This window comes from Chiloscyllium plagiosum, unplaced genomic scaffold, assembly GCF_037043375.1.
Source record: "Chiloscyllium plagiosum isolate Xiang-an unplaced genomic scaffold, Cpla_swu_hap1 HiC_scaffold_8, whole genome shotgun sequence".
NCBI lineage: Eukaryota > Metazoa > Chordata > Chondrichthyes > Orectolobiformes > Hemiscylliidae > Chiloscyllium > Chiloscyllium plagiosum.
In genome coordinates, this window is record NW_028270146.1 from 72,452,663 (window position 1) to 72,466,625 (window position 13,963).

Below are 13,963 nucleotides of genomic sequence, written 5' to 3' on the forward strand. Positions count from 1 at the left end.
GTCGTGCTGAATTTCGGACCTTGCTGAATTTGAGAATGTAAATGCGGACTTCATTGCTCCAAAAGGTCACCATCTAGCTTGCCTCGTGCTGTTGGAGTACTTTGCTGGCCTGCTGAAAAGCTGTGATTGTTTGTTTTGAGCTATTGTGGCACTAAAGTGATTTTCTGTGGGAACCCATGCTCTCAAGTTGGGTGACCATTTACTGCCCATGTCTATGTTAAAACTTGTTGGTAGGGGAGGACCCTGTAGTCAGCCCGCCTTTTTCCCAGTTCAGTTGATGGCAGGCAGGCATATGGGTGACCACCTGAGGGTCGTGTGCTGCTGTTACTGTTGCATGTGGTCACTCATCATGGCATGGTCTACTTGCAGTCTTCCTGAGGGCCATGTTCTCCAGGCTGTTAGTGCCTGACTGACCATATCATCCTGGGAAGGAAAGTGGAGGCAAGATGCCTGCTGAAAGTCTTTTCTCTCAACTGATGTTTAATTCCCTTCTCCCTCTGCACCCCTCTGCCCAAAACCTTTGGACCACCTTCCTGCCATTGCTCACCAAGGCCTGGGTCCCTCAGTCAGCCTGGGCCTGGGTAGGTTCATTGCTTGCAGCAGCCAGGCCTCCCTGATGGCGCTGCTGAGCAATGAAGGCTCTGAATAGGCAAGACCTCCACCTTCTGTGTACAGTTCAGGGTTGCCAGACGGTTGGAAGGACGTGATTGCACTGCAGAGGGCACAGAGGAAGTACACAGGGTGTTGCTGAGGATGAAAAGTCTCAATTCTAAGGAGAAGTTGGATAGGCTGAGTTTGTTTTCTTTGGAGCAGAGGGGGCTGAGGAAAATCTGATTTATGGATACAACATTGTGAGAGGTATAGACAGAGGCTGTAGCTTTGAGGTGAGGAGCAAGCGATTTAGAGGAAAACTGAATTTTTTTTACCAGAGGCTAGGAGAAATATGCAGTGTGCTGCCTGAGAGAGTGCTGGAGACAGATACACACACTCACCACAACTAAGAAGGATTTAATGCTTCTTAAAATGCCCAGCTTCAGTTGGCTATGGACCAAGTGCAGGTCAAATGGGATTAATATAGTTTGCTAGGTGAAATTGAGGACTGCAGATGCTGGAGATCAGAGCCAAGATTAGAGTGGTGCTGGAAAAGCACAGCAGGTCAGGCAGCATCCAAGGATCAGGAAAATTGAAGTTTCGGGCAAAAGCCCTTCCTCATTCCTGATGAAGGGCTTTTGCCCGAAACGTTGATTTTCTTGCTCCTCAGATGCTGCCTGACCTGCTGTGCTTTTCCAGCACCACTCTAATCTTAATGTAGTTTGGTGTTTGTTGGTCAGCAGTGGCATGGTGGGCTGAAAGACCTGTTGCTACGCTGTCTGACTCTGACTCTGATCCTGGAGTCCTTGCTCCCAGGAAGGGCCTGCAACTCTGCTTAGTCAAATGCTTCATTGGCACCTTAATGTGGCACGCCTTGTGGAAGTTAGGCAAGACCAGCTGTCCAGTTGCCTGCTTGCTTTCTCTTCCACAGTGCGCAGTTTCCTCCTCAACCAGAGTGCTCCAAATTGGTGCAAAGCATACAGAACAGGCACTTCTCTGAAAGTCAAGGGCAAATTGCAGAGCAAATGTTTACATTGTGCAACAAGGTCAGTTGTTAGAGTGAAGCACCTATAAAAAGCAGACATAGTGAGATAACAAAACTAACTAGAATACAGCTTGAGCAATTGGAAGTTCTCCTGTGTGAACGTGTGTCAGATGGGCTATGGCCAGTGTGGTTATTAGTGTTTGCAGAGTTTGAGATACATTCACTCAAATTCAAGAAGCTGCCATAATTCCTCCTAACGGCGTCACGGGAGCAGGCAACTTGGTAGCAGGTGGTGTGGGGCTTGGTATGAATAAATAATGATCAAAACACACAACTTTGTCTCGAGGCTGCAGGTAATCACCTAAACTCTCAGTGGACCACCCTTTCAACATCAGCCACAAAGGTGCTTGTAAAGATGTCACAATTCACATTGCAACAAAATGGGAAAATGAATTTAACTGTCATGAAAAAAATCTTGTCCCAGATTTTAAAAGATTTCCCTTAGCACTGCAGCAGTTGAGCAATAACTACTGAAGCCATCATCAGCCATAGGTGTCAGTCCTGACTGGAACACATTTCAAACTGGAGACATTTTCACTTCCATTGATTTGGAACATAAACATCTTTGTCTATCAAAGTTAATATCCATCAACGGTCAGAGGTCTCTTTGTTTATCCAGTAAGGTTCCGTGGCCATGGCAGTGACATGCTATTTCCTTCGAAGTGTCTATTCCGTGATGCAGGGGACGACCAACACTAATTTGGTTCTGCAGCATGAGTCATTAGTTGCTGATGATCAAAGACTCTCTTAAATGCAGAACATTTCTTCTAAGTATAGAAGTGTGCAGGGAGCATGTTGCTGAGAGAAAAATGCAGCACCAACAGATCAAAAATTTCATGTGGAGCGTTATTTAATTATTGGAGACATTATCAGAACAGGAATAAGAAAGACTTCATCCTATCATTTTCAAATCGATTGGATAAGTATTCATAAAGCAGTAGTTTAAAAGGATTGGAAAAAGAGAATCACATTCACGTAGTCATGATTTGGAGGTGCTAGTGTTGGACTAGGGGAACACCTTCCCTACCCTCCACTTCTTGCCTTTAAACAACCATCAAACCTCAAACAGATCATTGTTCGCAGCAAACTGCCTGGCCTTCAGGATAACGCCATACAACCCTGTCATGGCAGACGCTGCAAGACATGTCAGAGTGTTGACATGCATACCACCATTACCCGTAGGAACACCACCCACCATGTATGCGGCAGGTAGTCATGTGACTCTGCTAACATTGTCTATCTCATACGCTGCAGACAAGAATGCTCCGAGGCATGGTGGCATCAAGCAGAGGCCATGGTAACGGGTGAATGGACATCACACAATAATTGCCAGGCAGGAGTGTTCCCCTCAATTTGGAGAACATCTCAGCAGTCCAGGACGTTCAACTTTGGAACTGCAGGTGATCGTCCTCCAAGGCGGACTTCGGGACAGGCAATAATGCAAAGTGGCTGAGTAGAGGCTGATAGCCAATTTCAGTACCCATGGGGATGTCCTCAACCAGGACCTTGGATTCGTGGACCCCAATGCGACACACAGATACGCACAGACACATACGCCCTCACAGGTACACACACTCAGTCTCAGACACGCGCGCGCGCGCACACACACACACACACACACATTTGTGGTATGAGTTTGTACTTAGAGAATTATATTTTATTTTGCTCAAAAACTACATGAATCCATGTAAGATTCTGTAAATGCCTTTTTAGATTAGAATCAGTCTAAACATTGGGGCACAGACAACCTCACACAGGGCACCTTACACCTTCAATGCATTATCTGAGCTGACATGGCACCTATTATTAAAGTTCACTTGAGAATGTAGCTTTTAAAAACAAGTTCTGGGATTTACATATGAAAGAACTGAAACCAACATGGTCATTCTAAAAGATGAGAATATTAACCAACAATCCAGGTCTTTTTCAATATTTAACTTCAGTTACATCACACTGTAAACTTTTGTTATAAATTCTGTGTCTTACAATCTTGTACTCCACAATCACTGATGAAGGAGCAGCACTCCAAACTGAGTGCTTCCAAATAAACCTGTTGGGCTATAATCTGGTGTTGTGTGATTTTTAACTTTGCACATTCAAATAGGTAACTTTGAGTTGCAGTATAGACAAGTAGACCACATGGTTTCCTTTTCTGCTGTTGTTTCCATGAGAAAAATCGCAGACCATGTTTACATGTTGTCGCTATGATGTAGCTGCACTAAAGCTCAATTCCGGTTTCACTAATTACGGTGCCATAATGAACATTTCCCAAGGTAAAGCGGGCTTCCTGTCGCTCATAAAGCAATCTAGTTGCTCTGATGGCTAGGAACACACTGCTATCCTAACTGACAATGTTTAGATTATTAACCTCAGCACTGAATGATCCATGTCCCTTAACAGGTAAAGCCATGGGAAACAAATGGGAATGTACTGAAATTAGGAGGAGATGTGATGGAGTGTTATGAAAATATATGGCTCAAATAAACTGAATCCTTCTTCCCTTCATCAAAAGGAGAGTTTGCTAGCTATCTTTTCTGTTGGAAGAATTATCCCTTTTCTGCTTCTCGTTAATAGCTTCAAAGTCCAACCTCAGCCGAGAACCTCAAGTTGAAAGAATGCTGTTTTGGTGATGCAATCACGTTGGCACATCAGGTTGCTGTTGTTGTAATGCTGGGGACGAGTAAGTGTTCACTGTCATTTGGGACAACAATCTGTTATTGAACAAATCAGAGTTTTTTTTACTATTTTATGAGCAACAGGAACAACACAGCTTCTCAGGAAGTGAGCAACCTGGACACCGAGAGCTATGCAGAAATGTAGATGTTAGTTCACTCACTCGTGTGCGTATTCATTGTTCACATGACGCATTGTGTCTTTCATGGGAAGCTTCTCACCTCAAAAGCTACTTTCACACAACACAGCAGTGACTTTGCATCCTTCCTGCAGTGTAAGGCCATGCATACCAAATGCCAAAATCACTTCAAGTTACATTTCTGTCAGAAAAATGCCATCGTGAGGATTTAGGAGTTGATTTTAAATATTATTTATGCCTGCTGCGTGTAAAGAAGATAATAACAAACTCACGCGAACTCGCCAAATCTATGGGGATCCTTTGTAAAAACTAATGTGTTTATTGCCCATCCCTCATTGCCCTTGAAGTGGTGATGGTGGTGAGCTACCATGTTTAAATGCTGCAGACCATGTGGTGCAGGTACACTGACCGAGCTGTTAGGAAGGGAGTTCAGGATTTTGACTCCGTAATAGCGAAGGAATGATGACCTAGTACCAAGTTGGTACAGTGTGGGGCTTGGAATGGAGTTTCCACCACACTTGGTGTGGTGTTCCTGTGCTCCTGCTGCCCTTGTCCTTCGTGGTGCCAGAGATCCTGGGTTTGGAAGGTGCTGTCGAAGGAGCCTTGGTGAGTTACTGCGATACAACTTGCAATGCTATCCATTACTGCTATTGAGTGTTGATGGTGATGGGACTGAATGTTGAATTTGGTGAATAGGGTAGTCATCAAGCTACTTGATTGTTGTTGGAGTTGCCCCCATCCGGCAAGTGGAGAATAGTCCAGTATGCTGCTGAGTTGAGCATTGCTGATGGTTCCGAGTAGACTGATAAAGCAGTTATTGGTCAGGTTGAATATGTATAAATACATAAGAACTAGGAGCTGGAAATTCAGCTCCTTGGGCCTGTTCTATTATTTGATACAACCATGGTTGATCTCATCTCAGTCCCATTTCAACTTTCTTGCCTGCACTCCATAACATTTCAACCCATTGAGTTAAAAACCTGTTTATCTCCTCGTTAGAATTACTCCAAATTCCAGCATCAACTGCACTCTGGAATTCTAACAGATTTATGCCATTTTGGCAGAAGTAGTTTCTCCTCATCTGTGTTTTACATCTGCTGCCTTTTTCCTAAAACACTTGACCATAAGTTATAGGAACAGAATTGGGCCCATCAAGTCTGCTCTGCCATTTCATCCTGGCTAATACAATTCCTCAACCGCATTCTTCTGCCTTCTCCCTGTAACCCTTGATCCTCTGACCAATTAAGAACCTATCTATCTCTGTCTTAAGTACATTCAATGATTTAGCCTCCACAGCATGCTGCGGCAACAAACTCTCCAGGTTCACCACCCTCTGGCTGGAGAAACTGGTTTACATCTCAGGAGTGGTGCTGGGTCCGCTACTTTTTGTCATTTATGTAAATAATTTGGATGTGAGCATTACGGGTGCAGTTAGTAAGTTTGCAGATGACACCAAAATTGGAAGTGTAGTGGACACTGAAGAAGGTTACCTTCAAGTACAATGGGATCTTGATCAGATGGGCCAATGAGCTGAGGAGTGGCAGATGGAGTTTAATTTAGATAAATGCGAGGTGTTGCATTTTGGGAAAGCAAATGTTAGTAGGACTTGTACATTTAGTGGTAAGGTCCAAGGGATGTGCAGGTTCATAGCTCCTTTAAAGTAGATTCACAGGGAGATAGGTTGGTGGTGTTTGGTATGCTTTCCTTTATTGGTCAGAGTATTGAGTATAGGAGTTGGGAGGTCATGTTGCAGCTATACAGGACATTGGTTAGGCCTCTCTTGGAATATTGCGTGCAATTCTGGTCTCCTTCCTATCAGAAGGATGTTGTGAAACTTGCAAGTGTTCAGAAAAGATTTCCAGGGATGTTGCCAGGGCTGGAGGATTTGAGCTATAGGGAGAGGCTGACAGGCTGCGGCTATTTTCCCTGGAGCATCAGAGGCTGAGGGGTGACCTTATAGAGGTTTACAAAATTATGAGGGGCATGGATAGGATAAATAGGCAAAGTCTTTTCCCTGGGGTCGGGGAGTCCAGCATTAGAGGGCATAGGTTTAGGGTAAGAAGTGAAAGATATACAAGAGATATATAAGTGGCAACTTTTTCATGCAGAGGATGGTGGGTATATGGATTGAGCTGCCAGAGGATGTGGTGGAGGCTGATACAATTACAACATTTAAAAGGCATCAGAATGGGTATATGAATAGGAAGGGTTTGGAGGGATATGGGCCAAGTACTGGCAAATGGGTCTCGATTAGGTTAGGATATCTGGTCAGCATGGACAAGTTGGACTGAAGGATGCTGTACATCTCTATGACTCTTGAGGGTAATCCTTTCACTCTGAGGCTGTGTCCTTGGGTCCTGGTCTCTCCTACCAGTGGAAACAACTTCTCCATGTCCACTCTATCCAGACCTATCAATATTCTGCATGTTTGAGTGAGATGCCACCTCATGCTTCTCAACTGCATTGAGTACAGACTCCGAGTCCACAATTCCCCCTCATATGACAAGCCCTTCATCCCATGGCCATTCTTGTAAAATTCCTCTAGACCTCAAAGGCCAGCATTACCTTCCTTAGATATGGAATGCAGACCCACTAACGTTATTCTAACAAGAGCCTTATGCAGCCCCATGCATCCTCTTGTATTCTAGCCCTTTCAAAATGAAGGCTGCCATTGCCTTTGACTTCCTCACTGCCAACTGAACCTGCATATTAACCTTCAGAAAATCCTGAACTCTGACTCCCAAATCCCTTTGAGCTATAGAATTCCAAAGCCATTCCATGTCTAGAAAGCACAGACTGTGCCTCTCCATTTTGTACCAAAGTGCAGACCTCACACTTTGACAAATTTGTGTTCCGTCTGATGCCTCTTTGCCCAATCTCCTAGTCTGTCCAAGTCCTTTTGTAGTCTCCCTGCTTCCTTAGCACTACCGGTCTCTCCACCTATCTTTGTCATCTGCAAACTTCGCAACAATGCCCGTGGTTCCTTCATCCAAATTGCTAATGCATTACATGATTTAGCTGAGTTCCCAACACTGACCTCTGTGAAATTCCACTACTATCCTGAAAATGACTACTTTATCCCTACTCTCTGCTTCTGCCAGGCAGCCAATCCTCTATCCATGCCAGTAACTTGCTCTGAATACAATGGGCTCTGATGTTTTTGGCAGCTTCCTGTGCTGCACCTTGTCACAGGCCTTGGAAATCCAAATAGATTGCATCCACTGGCTATCTTTTGTCTAACTTGTCTGTTACCTCCTTGATTTCAGTAGATTTATCACTAATATCCTTTAGGGAAAGAGATGCCGTCCTGCCTGGCCTGGCTTACATGTGACTCCAGACCCATAACAGTGTGGTTAACTCTCAACCTGCCTCTGGACAGTTAGGGATAGGAAAGAAATGCTGGCCCAGCCAGCAACACCGACTATTTGTTTTATTTAAACACTACTTCTGTATTTTATCTAAAATTTTCATTACCCCTCAATATTATGTTGGCCAGAGCTAAGAGTTAGTTCCAGCTTTTAGATTAATATGAATATAAACTGCATGAGGTTCCTTACTCATTGATTTGTGGTAGAAGCAATTCAGAAATCTGAAACCTTTAAGCATTCTATAAGTCAGAGAAGTTTAGTCTCTGATATGTCTTTTTAAAAAATAGTATGTCATGACTTTCATTGTGTTATGACCAGATGAGGAAGAATGAATTGGCTTCCCGCTTTTCAACTTCCTCGAATGTCCGCAACTGTATAAAGTAGTTTTCGTTCAAAATCAAAGTGCCAACTATCACATTTTCTTGAGTGAAAGTCAGGAATTTTATTACCTACTTACTTTGAGAAAAACACTAAAACATGGCACCAAACACACACACACAACAGATATAAAATTTACAAAGGGAAGAACACCTTATGCCAAAGGAGAAATCAAGAATAAACCGTTTAAAAAGGCCTTGGATTCCTTGAAGTGTTAAGCTTAATCTGGGACAAGGGATGACTTTTATCCTCCTGCACTAGTGCAATTTGCAGATATCATTGTGTTCCTGATGAACTGATGTTTCTTCAATTTACTTTTTTTCTAAGCATTTTCTTCTTAGAAGCTTGGAGAAAAGCAGGTATTGTACGAGAGCAAAGTTTCTGGTTGTGCTGTTACAAATTCTTGATTCTTCTCTGCTGTGCCCTGAGTTACACTCCAATTGGGTATTCATGTCTGGTTTCAACTTTCCCCCAAGCTGGATAATCTGCAGGCAACCCTTCATCTCAGTATTTAAAACTTAGAGAAAGGTGTAAGACAAAAGGAAGGTACAGGTCTGAGTGACTGGTTTCAGTCACTTTGAAGGCACCTAGTTGCATTTCAGACTGGATTTCATTTTATTGGCTGCTTAACGTATTAGCTCAGCCTGTGGTCAGGCAATCTCTCCCACCATCTTACATCACTGCTCTTTCTTTCTTCAGACTATTTTTGGCTGTGAAAGGTCCCAGGTATCAAAACTCAGATGATGCAAGTCAAAAATTGCCAGTTCATTTTTACGACCATCGTCATGTGCTGTTGCAGAGCGTTTTGTAAGTTTGTCATTCTTAAATTCATACCGAGAGGATTGTTGGTCATACCAGAATAATTCTGTCATTTTTATCAAAAGATAATGTGACATAGCATCGATAGAAAGGAAGTTGTTCTTAAGTAATTTGTCCTCTAAGCAATGTACTTGGAAACAAACTTACTGATGTTTTGACCTCATTTAAATCTCTCTGTAGGAGATTAGCCCCATTACTAGACCAATTAGAAGATCCCTGCCTCAAAAAAAACTTAATAACGAGCCTTTTAATAATGCCAAAATAGTGAAATTCGTATAATCCCTCTAAATGGGACTAATTGTCTATTCTTGTTCAGTGTGACTGCCCTGAACAACATTCCCCTATTCGGTTAATTTACAACCAGAAAAGCAAGGATATTTGAGGAAATTAAACATGAATTAGCTTCGTTAGTAATGTATTTTAACTCTTACGCAGTTAGTTGCTAGCTTGGTTTTCCTTCCCCAGTCGGTATGAGAAATTGAGGATTAGCTTCACTATTTAACCATTTCACCTAAATGGAACTCATCTGCCGATCAGTTCTCGTCATTCTGAACTGCATCAGGAACAATGCACACTGCTGTTGCTCAATGGGTGGAAAGTAAGCTTTTGATGATGTAACTATATTTGTATTGGGTGCTTCTGTCACTCGGTGGTATTGCTGTTACTTCCGAGCCAGAAGATTATGGCTCCAGTTCTATCCTGCAGATTTGATCACAAAATCTCAGCTAAACCTCCAGCTCATTATCAAGAGTGCTGCACTGTTGGCAGCATGGTCATTCTGGTGAACTGGGATCCCATTTGAAGGGTTTTTTTAAAAAAGCGACACAGCTTACATTTCCTGTGTTATTTGTTTTTGTTTCAGTTATCCAGCACGTACGTTTGTTCTTCTAAATTTTTGTATGTGACCTGTGTTTCCCAGCTGATCAGGAAGCAACATTTGCCTCTGTTCACGTATGACCTGATGTCTGCAGTTAAGTATAATTCAAGCGCATGCAATACAGGCATACATATAATAGAGAGAGGGATTTACTTTGCAGATTTATTAAAATCTATCTTTTTGAAATAATAAAATTGAGAGTACTTGGAGGAAAGCAGTGAAGCTTCAGTTTATAAGGGGGATAAGATGGCAAGGTCTCCCAGAGTTGAATAAATGATTACCAGGACAGAAGCTGCATGATGCTAAAGGACCCTCTCAACCTTTTCAGTTGAGATTGCAGTTTGATCTTCTCGCTATTCTTCCTTGCGTCCTGTGTCGAGATATGATGGGCATTAATAATAAATGTAGTCGAGGTTGCTTTATTATGTTGGTTGGTAATTTTTAGGATCTGACTGCTGCTTCTTGGGCAGTCATGATTAAATCTTAAAGAATTTAGAGCGCAAGGAAACAGATAAACATTCAACCTCAAGGGCGTGCCTTGAAAATGAGGAAAAGGCATGACCCGATCAAGGTCTGACCCGATCAAGACCAATAAGCATATGTTGATCTGGTCTCTGTGGTCAGGGATGAGAACATACTGCTCTATGTTCACTACATTTGTGGCTACCCACAGGATTTTGAGTAACAACTTGCTGTTATTGGGTGTCTGATCTAATTTGGCATCCCATAGATGGGATTTGAGCATTTGGGACCAGCAATTAACAGCGATTCTCTTCAGTCAATCAGATCCGCAAGTAGTCACTGGTTAACACAGGGCCCACAGAAGAAACTAAAGTTAAATGTTTAAGTAATTGTAAAATCACATTGAGAAAATAAACTGCAGGGTGGCAAAAAATTTGGCTCAAGAGATTCTGAAAAGGGACAGGTAGAAAAAGCTAATTCCACGGTTGTAATGTTTTGTTTTGCAGTAATTATTACTTATCATGCCATTAAAAGTTCATTTATACCTGAATTCATCAGACCTAACTTGATCTGACGTGTTTAGTTGGCATGAAGTGGTTAAGTACTGCAATTTGATATGCTTACGTGAATCTTGGTAATGTGTCTGTAGATGAGATACAGGAGGAGCAGAACATGTGGATGTGTACAAGGACTTTGACAACAGCTTCTCTGTTTTTTCACTTAATTGTGCATTTGGAGCCTCTGGAAGGTGATGTCCAATTTACTCAATAATGACAAGTGGTGTGGTCTCATCATTAATTATAATGCAAAATCTGTGTCATTAAGATGTATTAGATTCCTTAAGTCACCCAGGAGCTAGGGGTGGCTAAAGTTCTTTCTTTTCTTTCTATGGAAACGCCTCAGCCAATTTGAATCAACTTGCCAACCACTCAGCACCTTTTTTGTCTGCAGTATAAACTATTGCAATCGTTTAAAATTTGGCATTTTGTTTGTTCTGATGAATATCGGAGAAAAAACTCCAGCAATATTACTTGCTGTCTGTTATTCCTTTGTAACCCTATAGATCCCAATAACCCAAACAAACTTTTTGCTCTGCTATTGTTAATAATTCCTTTTTGTACAGGCTTTTTTGTAACTGACTGTAATCGATAAACAGGAGATCTTGAAGGAAAATATCATTGTGCTCCACTGTGAAATGTTGATTTCTTTACCAATTTTTTTGCGTAAATACTCTGCATTTTAAGTAAGTCATTGCATATGATCAAGTGACCAAGATGCCATTGATAATGTACATTGGCAGAGATTGTTGGACAATATAGATGGGCAGGTTGCAAGAGATGTGCCCTAAAAATATTGCTCATAACAATCCTGCTTAACATGGTGAACCAGTGAGCTAATCTGAGGAATCATGGCTACTTGTAGATAGCAAAGATTGTTTCACAGTTAAAGTATTTTGAATGAATGCCTGAATCTTTGTGCACTAGGGTTGTTCTAAGTTGAATGCAAGGTTGTGTTGAGTGATTATCCTAAGAACCACCATCTGTACCTCGTACTGTCTTTTGCTATTAATTGAACCAATGATCATGAAGCAGCTAAAATTGGGTATGATGTCAACCTGCTGTGATTTGTCTTCCCATTTCAACTTAAAACTCGGAAACGGAATAGTTTCCACAACTGAAGAGTAGTCCTGCCTTTTCTCAAGCCACAACTTTTTTTTTTATTTTAAGTCCTGCATGTGTCTGAGAAACTGGTAAATTTATAAATATCCTTGCGATAAGGTATGCCACTCATGATGGTTGTAATGATACTGCAGGAGACCTGAAGGTATGCAAGAAGAGTTTTTTTTTCACTTTGGTAATCAGTCGTTGATAGAAACATAAGAACCCAGAGCAGGAGTAGACCGTTCAGCCCCTGGAGTTTATGCCTCTGCTCTTCAGCTGCTTCATGGCTGACCTTTTACCTCAATGCTATTTTCTCCTTCCACAAACATAATCTTAGTTTTACAATTATTACAGAAATTAATCGATCACTGTCTTCAATACACTTAGGAAATAAACTTCCATACTTCTCTTGGTTAGAGAATTCCAAATGGTCACCATCCTCCAAATGAAGAAATGTCTCTTTACCTCAGTCTTAAACTTCCTGCTGTTTATACTGAAATTGTCTCCTCTGGTTCTGGAGAGCTGCCCCATCCCAGCCAGATGAAAAGTCCTTCCTGCTTTTACCCTGTTGAACCCTCTCAGAATTTTGACTGTCTCAATGAGATCACCTCATGAAAACACTGGAGAATAAAGGCACTGTCACCTCAGTCTTCCAGGGCGACCAAGTGAGAATAGAGTTAAAAATCTCACAACACCAGGTTATAGTCCAACAGGTTTATTTGGAAGTACTAGCTTTTCAGAGTGCTGCTTCATCAGGTGGTTGTGAAGGAGCAGTGCTCCAAAAGCTGGTGCTTCCAAACAAACCTATTGGATTATAACCTGGTGTTGTAAGATTTGTAACCTTGTACACCCCAGTCCAACACCAGCAGCTCCAAAGTGAGAACAAACATCCAAAAGGGCTAGAGTTGTTATTATGGCAGACAGTGAATCATCCTGTTTACATTTTGGAGTCAGATCACATCTCAGAAGTGACTAAGTCACCAACTCTTATGAAATCAAATCTTAACCTGCTCTACCAACTCTAAACTGTCTCTAAGGGAGAGCTTGTATAAAGTCTGGGACTCATTGTTGAAACTGTGGGGTAATGAGCAACATGTCAGGCCATCTATAAACTTTAATTATCCAATACATTTCTTAGAATCATAGAATCCTGACAGTGTGGACGCAGCCATCGAGTCCACACTGAAATTCCAACAAGCATGTCTCTCAGATGCAATCCCCTGTAAGCCTGTATTTTCCATGGCCAATATACCTGACCTGCACATCTTTGGACTGTGGGAGGAAACCCACACAGACACTGGGAGAATGTGCAAACACCACACAGACAGTCGTCTGAGGATGGATGTGAACTTGCAACCTTTGAGGCAGTAGTGCTAACCAATGAGACACCGTGCTGCCTCTTATTAGGCACGAAACATGTGCTTCTAATCAAATCTAACTATTTTGTCAATATTTGACAATAAGCATTGCATCAACTTTGAGGAGGGTTCAGATGTTGTGACACATGGGACTGGCTTTTATTATTATAGGTGATTTTTAATATTTGTTAACATCTATTTAAGTACCTTCAGTACTTATACTGCATGAATATTAATGGCAGAATTCTGTCCTTGAAAGAGTAATATAAACAGAAATGTTTCACATATTTAAAAATAAATTTGACTTGCACTTGATGTGTTATCATGTGCAAGGCTTTGAATAGGAAAATGGGATTCAGCTGGAGAACAAGTTCATATGGGTTGAATGGTCTCCATCTGTTTCAAAGATGTTCAATATTTTATATTAATTGTATTCTCATGAATATTTTACTGAAGAATATTAGTTCATGATTTCATGACTAAATTCCTCTTAGATGACCTTAACAAAAATTAATTAACTAATTTTCTGTGTAGTTTACAATTTTGCCCAAGTGCAGGTTAGAATCACTAAGATGAGTGGATAGAAAAACAG

The 13,963-nt window shown here is 41.6% G+C and overlaps 1 protein-coding gene across 14 annotated transcripts in view; it reads left to right on the plus strand.

The window, feature by feature from the left end:
• LOC122553704 (alpha-(1,6)-fucosyltransferase) overlaps positions 1 to 13,963 on the plus strand; it is a 759,328-nt gene that overhangs the window by 255,250 nt on the left and 490,115 nt on the right. For 2 of the 14 annotated variants that reach the window (XM_087989962.1, XM_087989964.1), the window contains exon 1: positions 4,240 to 4,316. The exons of 11 other annotated variants lie outside the window; for them this stretch is intronic. The gene's annotated coding sequence lies outside the window, so the exon portion shown is untranslated. Of the gene's footprint in view, positions 1 to 4,239; positions 4,317 to 8,935; positions 9,002 to 13,963 lie in introns of those variants that run through there. One more of the 14 variants, XM_087989963.1, reaches the window with a different exon arrangement.